The sequence below is a fragment of the Grammomys surdaster genome, unplaced genomic scaffold (assembly GCF_004785775.1).
Source record: "Grammomys surdaster isolate TR1022 unplaced genomic scaffold, NIH_TR_1.0 126531, whole genome shotgun sequence".
Lineage (NCBI taxonomy): Eukaryota > Metazoa > Chordata > Mammalia > Rodentia > Muridae > Grammomys > Grammomys surdaster.
The window spans coordinates 3,506,782-3,514,743 of NW_021621323.1; positions in this window are offsets into that span (position 1 = coordinate 3,506,782).

The window sequence follows — 7,962 nt, forward strand, 5'->3', positions numbered from 1 at the left end:
CTCTCTCTCTCTCTCTCTCTCTCTCTCTCTCTCTCTCTCTCTCTCTCCCTCCCTCCATATATATATATATTTGGATCCAGGAATCTGTTTAAAGAAGTAGGTGCCAATATGCTGCTGCTTTTCACTAGAGAACCCTGGGAAATCCTAACCTTACGTAATCTTCAGAGTGCCCCCCAAGTGTCCTCCTGGAGGGAGTTGCCCTTCATATATAGCAGACTACTGAGTTAAGGAATGCTTTGTTGACAGGAAGGAAAAAACTTTTTCCACAGGACATTCTATGTAGATCCAGGGTCTGTGGTCACTGTCATGGTCATATACGTTTGGTCACAGGCACCAGGTGATATGCAGAACCTGGGTGAGCTGCTTCTCAGCACACAGGACTCAGAGAGCAGCCATAGTGCCTGGGATCCGGGAAGGTGGAGGGGGGTGGGGAGTGACCAAATGTGAGGGTGAGGGGTGGGATGATGGGGCCAAGCTGGAGTCCAGAAACCAATGCATATGCGTTTCAATCCACAGCTGCTTCAGCTCCTGATATAAATCAGACAGAGAAGATGGGAGAGGCAGGGAGAGAATGTAAACAGCTGAGCAAATTCAATCCTGTGTTAAATATGAATTTTCAGATATTCCAGACTGAATATGTTAGTTGAATTATTCATTTTCTTGGCTTCCAATTTTATTTTTAGTACTACCCTGTGAACAAATCTGAGTTTGGAGACACATCTAGGGGCGAGATGGGCACCTGCGTGATGAGTTGCCACACAAGGTGGGTGCCCGTGTGTCCCCTCATTTATATGAGGATGGAGTTGGGAACGGTTTCTATCCTGGCAGGTTTGATGTTGGGTTCCTATAAATTAAAGATGGACGGCTGTCTTAGTTAGGGTTTCTATTGCTGTGATGAGCGTCATAACTGAAGCAACTCGTGGAGGAAGTAGTTTACTTAGCTTGATCTTCCATATCACTGTTTATCATCAAAAGAAAGTCAGGACAAGAACTCAAGAACCTGGAGGCAGGAGCTGATGCAGAGGCCACAGAGGAGTGCTGTTTACTGAATTATTCCCCAGGGCTTGCTCAGCCTGCTTTAGTATAGAGACTATACATAAGTATATATTATACCATATTTATTATATGTAAGTATTATATATTATATAAATATATATTTATTATATATTTACTATAGAGACTATAAAGAGAAAGAGACTACTGGGCCAATGGTAGCCCCACCCCTGATTGATATGGGCTGGACCCTCCCATATCAATCACTAGTTTTTTTTTAAATGCCCTACCAATTTCCCTCCAGCCTGATCATATGGAGGCATTTTCTAAATTAAGCCTCCTTCCTCTCCAGTGATTCTAGTTCCTGTCATTTAGACATATGATCAAGCAATGTCTCTTATGCCAGACATTCCCAAGGAGGTAAGTTGTAGCCAGGAGATAACTTTAGTAGAATTAACAAGTATGCATGCAGTGCAGAAAGTTTATAGGTGGCAAATGACCTTAACTGTGGCCTCCTTTGAAAGTTTCCTAGGATGTGCAAAAGTCACTTCTTAACAATTCTCAATTTCAGTGGTTAGCTCATAGGTCTCTTTTTCCTAAAGTGTGCACATACACACACACACACACACACACACATACACACACATACACACACACTAATTTCCATGGTCATTCTGACGATAAAATTTCAATCACTAAAACTTTCCCTTTAAAACCAACAAGGCTCTTTATCTCCCCGCAAGGACCAGATAACGAGTGCACAGGCCACTTGGAATTACCAAAGAGACTGAAAGTGGAGCAGTGTAGATAACTGAGATCACTGAGAGAAGCTGCCGAATCCAGGGCAATCCAGCCCCACAGCTCTTTCCTCTCTTGACCTTGTGGTGAGGCTGCGGTGGGTAATTCGATTCCCTGTGCTTCTTTCTGTGGGGTCAGACAGCGAATGACTAAGATGGACCCAGAGAGGAAGAGGCCACGCTATATGAAGAAGGAGAAACTGTGAGGACTTAGGAGACAGATCTTAACCACCTATACCGCCTTCATCAGCCAGTTCCCACTGGGGGTGGGAAGAAACCCTCCCTATTGTAAAGGCTAAAGCTGGACTGAACCTGTGGGGAGAGACTTCGAAGAACCTTCCAAAGTATCTTTGTAAGGCACGCGGGAAACAAAGTGGGTTCTGGGCTATGGTCTTTAGAACAGTTCTGCTTTTGTCTACTCATAGACTGGGGTTTTGTTCTCTGGAATGTGCCTGATGCTAAGGAAAATTGGAGAATCCCAGGACATAAACCCTTTTCGTTTCCAGTTATAACACCTCTGATTTTCAACATGAAGTGGCAAAAGGAGAAGATTGCCAGCTAAAGCAAACTGATCTGTCAGAGCATTAACCAGAGAGCAATAGAAGTGTCCACTGAAGGGATTTTTGGAATGCGCAAGTTATAGACACAGATGGGACTCCAGCATTGGCATGGAACACATTCACTCTGGCCTCTCTCTTAAAGAGGGCCCAGCTTTTCCTGCCCAGTGGGACCACCAATGCATCAGGACCACCAGTGCATCAGGACCACCAGTGCAGCGGGACCACCAGTGCAGCTGGACCACCAGTGCAGTTGAACCACCAGTGCAGCGGGACCACCAGTGCAGCGGGACCACCAATGCAGCTGGACCACCAGTACAGTGGGACCACCAATGCAGTGGGACCATCAGTGCAGCGGGTCACAGTGTAGTGGAACTACAGTGCATCAGGACCACCAGTGCAGCAGGACCACAGAGCAGCAGGACTACCAGTGCTGCGGGACCACGAGTGCAGCTTTTTGTTAAGAAACAGTTTGATTTAGTTTTTAAAATTATTATACAAAGACTCAGGATTGTATATTATACAAACTGCATTTTTGATGACTAATTCTCTTAAATCTCTAGTTCTATAAGAAGCTACCTTTTCCCAGAAGCTCACTTAAGCTTTAGACCACTTGCTGCTAAGTAGGAAAGAGTGCTTAGACTCATTTTGTCTTAGAACACTAAGCTTTTGCAGAACAGCCTGTGACCTCCTTCCCAACCTGCCCCAGGGCCTCTGTCCTAATCAGCTTGTGACCTCCTTCCCACTCTGTCCCAGGGCCTCTGTCCTAATCAGGTCTCTATTGATGTGATAAAAAAAAAAAAGTGACCAGAAGCATCTTAGGGGAAAGGTTTGTTTTGCTTACACATCTAGATTATGCTCCATGACTAAGGGAAGCCAAGGCAGAAATTTAAGCAGAGCAGAATCCCGAGGCAGGAACTGAAGCAGAGACCATGGAGGGGTGCTGCTTACTGGCTTGCTCTCCATGGCTTGCTCAGCCTGCTTTCTTTTACAACCCAGGACCACAAGCCCAAAGAGGGCACTGCCCATAGTGGGCTAGGTCCTCTTTCTTCACTTAGGAATCAAGAAAATGCTTCCTAGGCTTGCCTTCAGGCCGGCGGAAGAGAGACATTTCTCATTTGAAGCTCCATCTTCCCAGATGCCCCTAGCTTGTGTGAAGTATATACTAAACTAACCAGCACAACTTCTGTAGGTTAGTCCCCTTAGAGTCACTCACTCTGCACCATCTTCTGCAGCTCAACCAGAACGTGTCTCTTGCTTCCACCACTGGTTTAATGTATCCAGTTTCTTCATTTTGTTGTGTTTCCATCCTCATTGTCTAAGTCCCGGTCATAGTGAGACTATGTTTCCTTCTCTTAGGAATTACAGGCACAAATGTAGTTGTAGGGAACACAGAACAGCATATCATGGTGGAAAGACCTCCAAGGAAGTAATGTTTAAATAAATACTTAAATAAAATATAGCACAGAGTCAATAGCCTTGTCTAGAAGAACAGTGTTCTTGCAAAGGAGAACAGCAGAATATAAAGATGCTGGCATAGGGTTAGGATTACTGCCACACAGAGCAAAAAATATATTGCTATTAGTACAGAGTAAGAGAATGAGGCACTGGATGGAGAGGAAGGCTGGGGTGGGGGGTTGGGGTGTCAGATCATGCAGCCTATTGATCATAAAAGGGCCAACTTCTATCTTAGGGTTTCACTGGTGTGAAGACACTATGACCAAGGCAAGTCTTATAAATGACAACATTTAACTGGGGCTGGCTTACAGATTCAGAGGTTCAGTCCATTATCATCAAGGTGGGAGCATGGCAGCATCCAGGCAGGCATGATGCAGGAGAAGCTGAGAGTTCTACATCTTCATCTGAAGGCTGCTAGCAGAATACTTTTGTGTTTAGTCTGATAAGTGCATTTGACCAGCATGGGATGTGTTTTATTTGTTAGAAAAATGCAAATTTTTTTGTAAAAAGTTTTATTTGTAAAAAGATCTACCTGAAGCCAGTTGTATAGTTTCGAAGTTATACTCACAATACTTAGAAGCAAAGACAGGAGGATCAGTAGTTCAAGATCACCTTGGCTATATAGCAAAGGCTAGCCTGGGCTACATGAAACCCTGTTTCAAAAAGTGGTGGTGGCTGGGGAGATGAGTCTATGCTCCTAGAGTAAATGTGAATACATGAGTTTAAACCTTCAGAACCCACATAAAAAGCAGCACACAGCCCCATGTGACCCCATGTGACCCCATGTGACCCCGTGGCTAGGTGGGAAACAGTGCACTCCAGCTTCAGATTCAGTGAGAGAGTTTGTCTCAAAGGAAGAAAATGATAGAGTGGGCTGCTGTTGGACTTAAAGATCCAAAACCGGGGGGACACCCTCCCCCAGAAATACTCACGGTAGGGATTTGCTGCAATTACATGAGGTTTATTGAAAAATTGATGAATTGACAAATACCAGTGCACTGGGGTTCTCCTGCATGCAGGCAAAAAGAACCCTGAATTAAAGCTGAAGGCAGCTTATATACTATTTTTACAGAATTTACAAGGGCGGTTATACAATTATCTCTTAAACAATAACCATAAAGGCCAAACTCCAACAGCCATTCTCAGGTTCTTCTCAGGCTCAGTTTCCATTCCCAGGCCTGGTGTTGTTAAGTAACTCAAATTTGCACCTTATCTTTTTACAACAAAGAAGGTCAGCTTAAGTAGCTTCTGTTTACCCAAGTTTACTGTGTTAAGGGCTCATAAACTCCTATCTTGGGTCTTTCTTCCTGGAATGTTTGTTTGAGTCTTTGGAAAGTGCTTCTCCCAGGATGTGTCCCTAGGTGAAGTTACTGTTTGAGTTTAAAACTAGCATCGGATCTTCTTATTAATCTTAAGTTTCTACACTGCCTAATGCTTCCTTCTCACCTATGATGCATGACGGTCATGTGCATGCAGGCATGTGGACACACACACATCTGTCTGATCTCAATCATGAGGATGGACAGGTCAGAGATTGTGAGAAAGGAATGAAAGCAGAGAACTACATTCGATAATTGAGGTTCAAGAAGATGTCATCATAGTAACCTGGGGGTGAGGCCAAAAAATCAGATTCCATGTTGCAAATCTGGGTCTGGTAACATGTACCTGTAACCCCAATACTCAGGAGGCTAAGACAGGAGGGTCTGAGTTCAAGGCTGGCCTCTGGTCTTCATGGTGAATTCCTGTTTCAAACACACCAAAACTGTCTTAGTTAGGGTTTAACTGTTGTGAACAGACACCATGACCAAGGCAACTCTTATAAGGACAACATTTAATTGGGGCTGGCTTACAGGTTCAGAGATTCAACACATTATCATCAAGGTAGGAGCATGGCAGCATCCAGGCAGGCATGGTGCAGGAGGAGCTAAGAGTTCTATATCTTCATCAGAAGGCTGCTAGCAGAATAATGACTTCCATTCAGCTAGTATGAAAGTCTTAGGCTCACGCCCACAGTGACACATCTACCACAAGGCCACACCTCCTAATAGTGCCACTCCCTGGCTCGAGCATATACAAACCATCACAAAAACCAAGCAAAAGAAGTCTTACTGGTGGTTGCATATGAGGGTTGAGGAAGACAAAGCAATCAAATCGGTTTTCCAGGTCTTTGAGCTGAAGCAACTGTTTGGTAACCCCAGTGAGGAAGACCTGGGAAGAATCTAGAACAGGGGTTTGGGCCTTGCTGAGTGGAACATGCATGAGACTTCAAGTGGAGATGGTGAGCTGGCAGCTGCTCTAGTCTGACTCTCAGAAGAAGCATCTTAGGTCATCAGCAAAGAGACAAGGGCAGAGCCAGAGCTTGGACAAGGTCATCTGTAGGGAGATGCACATCTGTAGAGAGGTGAACTTGGAGGCTCTAGAGTCACCAGCATCAAATCCAAGATAAAAGACCCAGCAAAAGAGACAGAGAGGAAACCTGATGATACAGGAGATAACCCATGAGAGTTTGACATCCAGGAAGACAAGGAAGTGGTTTAATATAAATCCCATTAAAGTATCCATGGTTTATCTTTATTAACTGACAAAATGATTCCAAGCCATGCCAGAGTAATGTATGCCTGGGGTAATGGACCATTCTACTGCATCCTTTCCTTTTTAGCAATTGATATGGAGATGGTGCTTTTATGATCTCGGAAAAGGAAAACAAAAACATTACTCTAAAACAAGAAAGGCTCTGTTCATTCTGTTTTCTACATCATATCTCCTTTTTTTTTATCCTGGCACATTTTTCTCTGTCACCTTGCTGGCACTCTTGAATAAAATTAATAACATCCAGCATGTTTTTTTTTTTTTTTTTTTTGGTTTTTCGAGACAGGGTTTCTCTGTGTAAACCTGGCTGTCCTGGAACTCACTCTGTAGACCAGGCTGGCCTTGAACTCAGAAATTCGCCTGTCTCTGCCTCCCAAGTGCTGGGATTAAAGGCGTGCGCCACCACCGCCCGGCTCCAGCATGTTTTTGAACTAAATTTTTGTCTAATAAATTTGGGGTTTCAGATTCATTAGATCGAATCCATCTTTGTTTTTGTTTCTGAAACGGGATATTCTGTGAGATCCAGAAAATGATCTATGATAGCCATATTTTTGGATTTGAATGGATAAATGTATGAAATGTACAGCAAGCCAAAGTAAAAGAATAAATAACAGCTACTAGACAGATAGCAAAACATTATCAAATTGGACACTCAGAATACCCAGCAGCTTTCATAGTTCCAGAAAGTACTGTGCAGAATGCTGGAGAACAAAAGACATTAATGGTCTTGCCCAGCACTGGAGCCTACGTGCTGCAGTACCAACCTGCCAGACAAAGTGTGCTTGTTGGAGCAGCAGAGGCATGACTTTTATGGAGTAACTAATTGGATTTGGAGCCTGTTCCACAAGAGAAAATTTTATGCCTAATATTATAACTCTTGTCAAAAAAATCATGGCTGAGAAGTCATAAGCCTTAGGATCTTGTTATCATTAACTGGTCATGCTGTCAAATTATTTTCTAACACTTAATAATGTTTGCACCCAGAGACCTGAGTTACTCTCAACCTTGATCAGGGAAGTTTCTTTTTGCAATGGGCAGTAGTCAAAGCAGAGACTCACAATTGGCCGAAGTGCCAAGAATAACAGAATGCTCAACCCCAAGCAGGACACCTATATCACCCCTCCACCACCATCAAAGCTCAGGAACATTACAGAAAAGTAGATAGAAGGAATGTAAGCACCAGAGTGTGGCTATGACGTCCACAAACTCATAGCAGCTGCAGTTACCAGCACAAGACCTGCCTAAGATCAAGCCAGCTGAAATTCCATCATAGCTAGGATAGATGATCTCAAGCCCCGCCCCTAACTAAGGAACTATTGACACTTGAGAGTTGCTAATGAAGGGAGAATCATTGCTTTTGAAGGATATGGCCACCGATCAGAATCCCATGCTGCAGTGAATAACCTCACACTCATACACACATGGGCAGCTGTAACTGGAAGTCGTAGGTTATCAGAAGAAAGAGAGAGAGAGAGAGAAAGAGAGAGAGAGAAAGAAAGAGAGAGAGAGAGAGAGAGAGAGAGAGAGAGAGAGAGAGAGAAAGGAAGGAAGGAAGGAAGAAAGAGGGG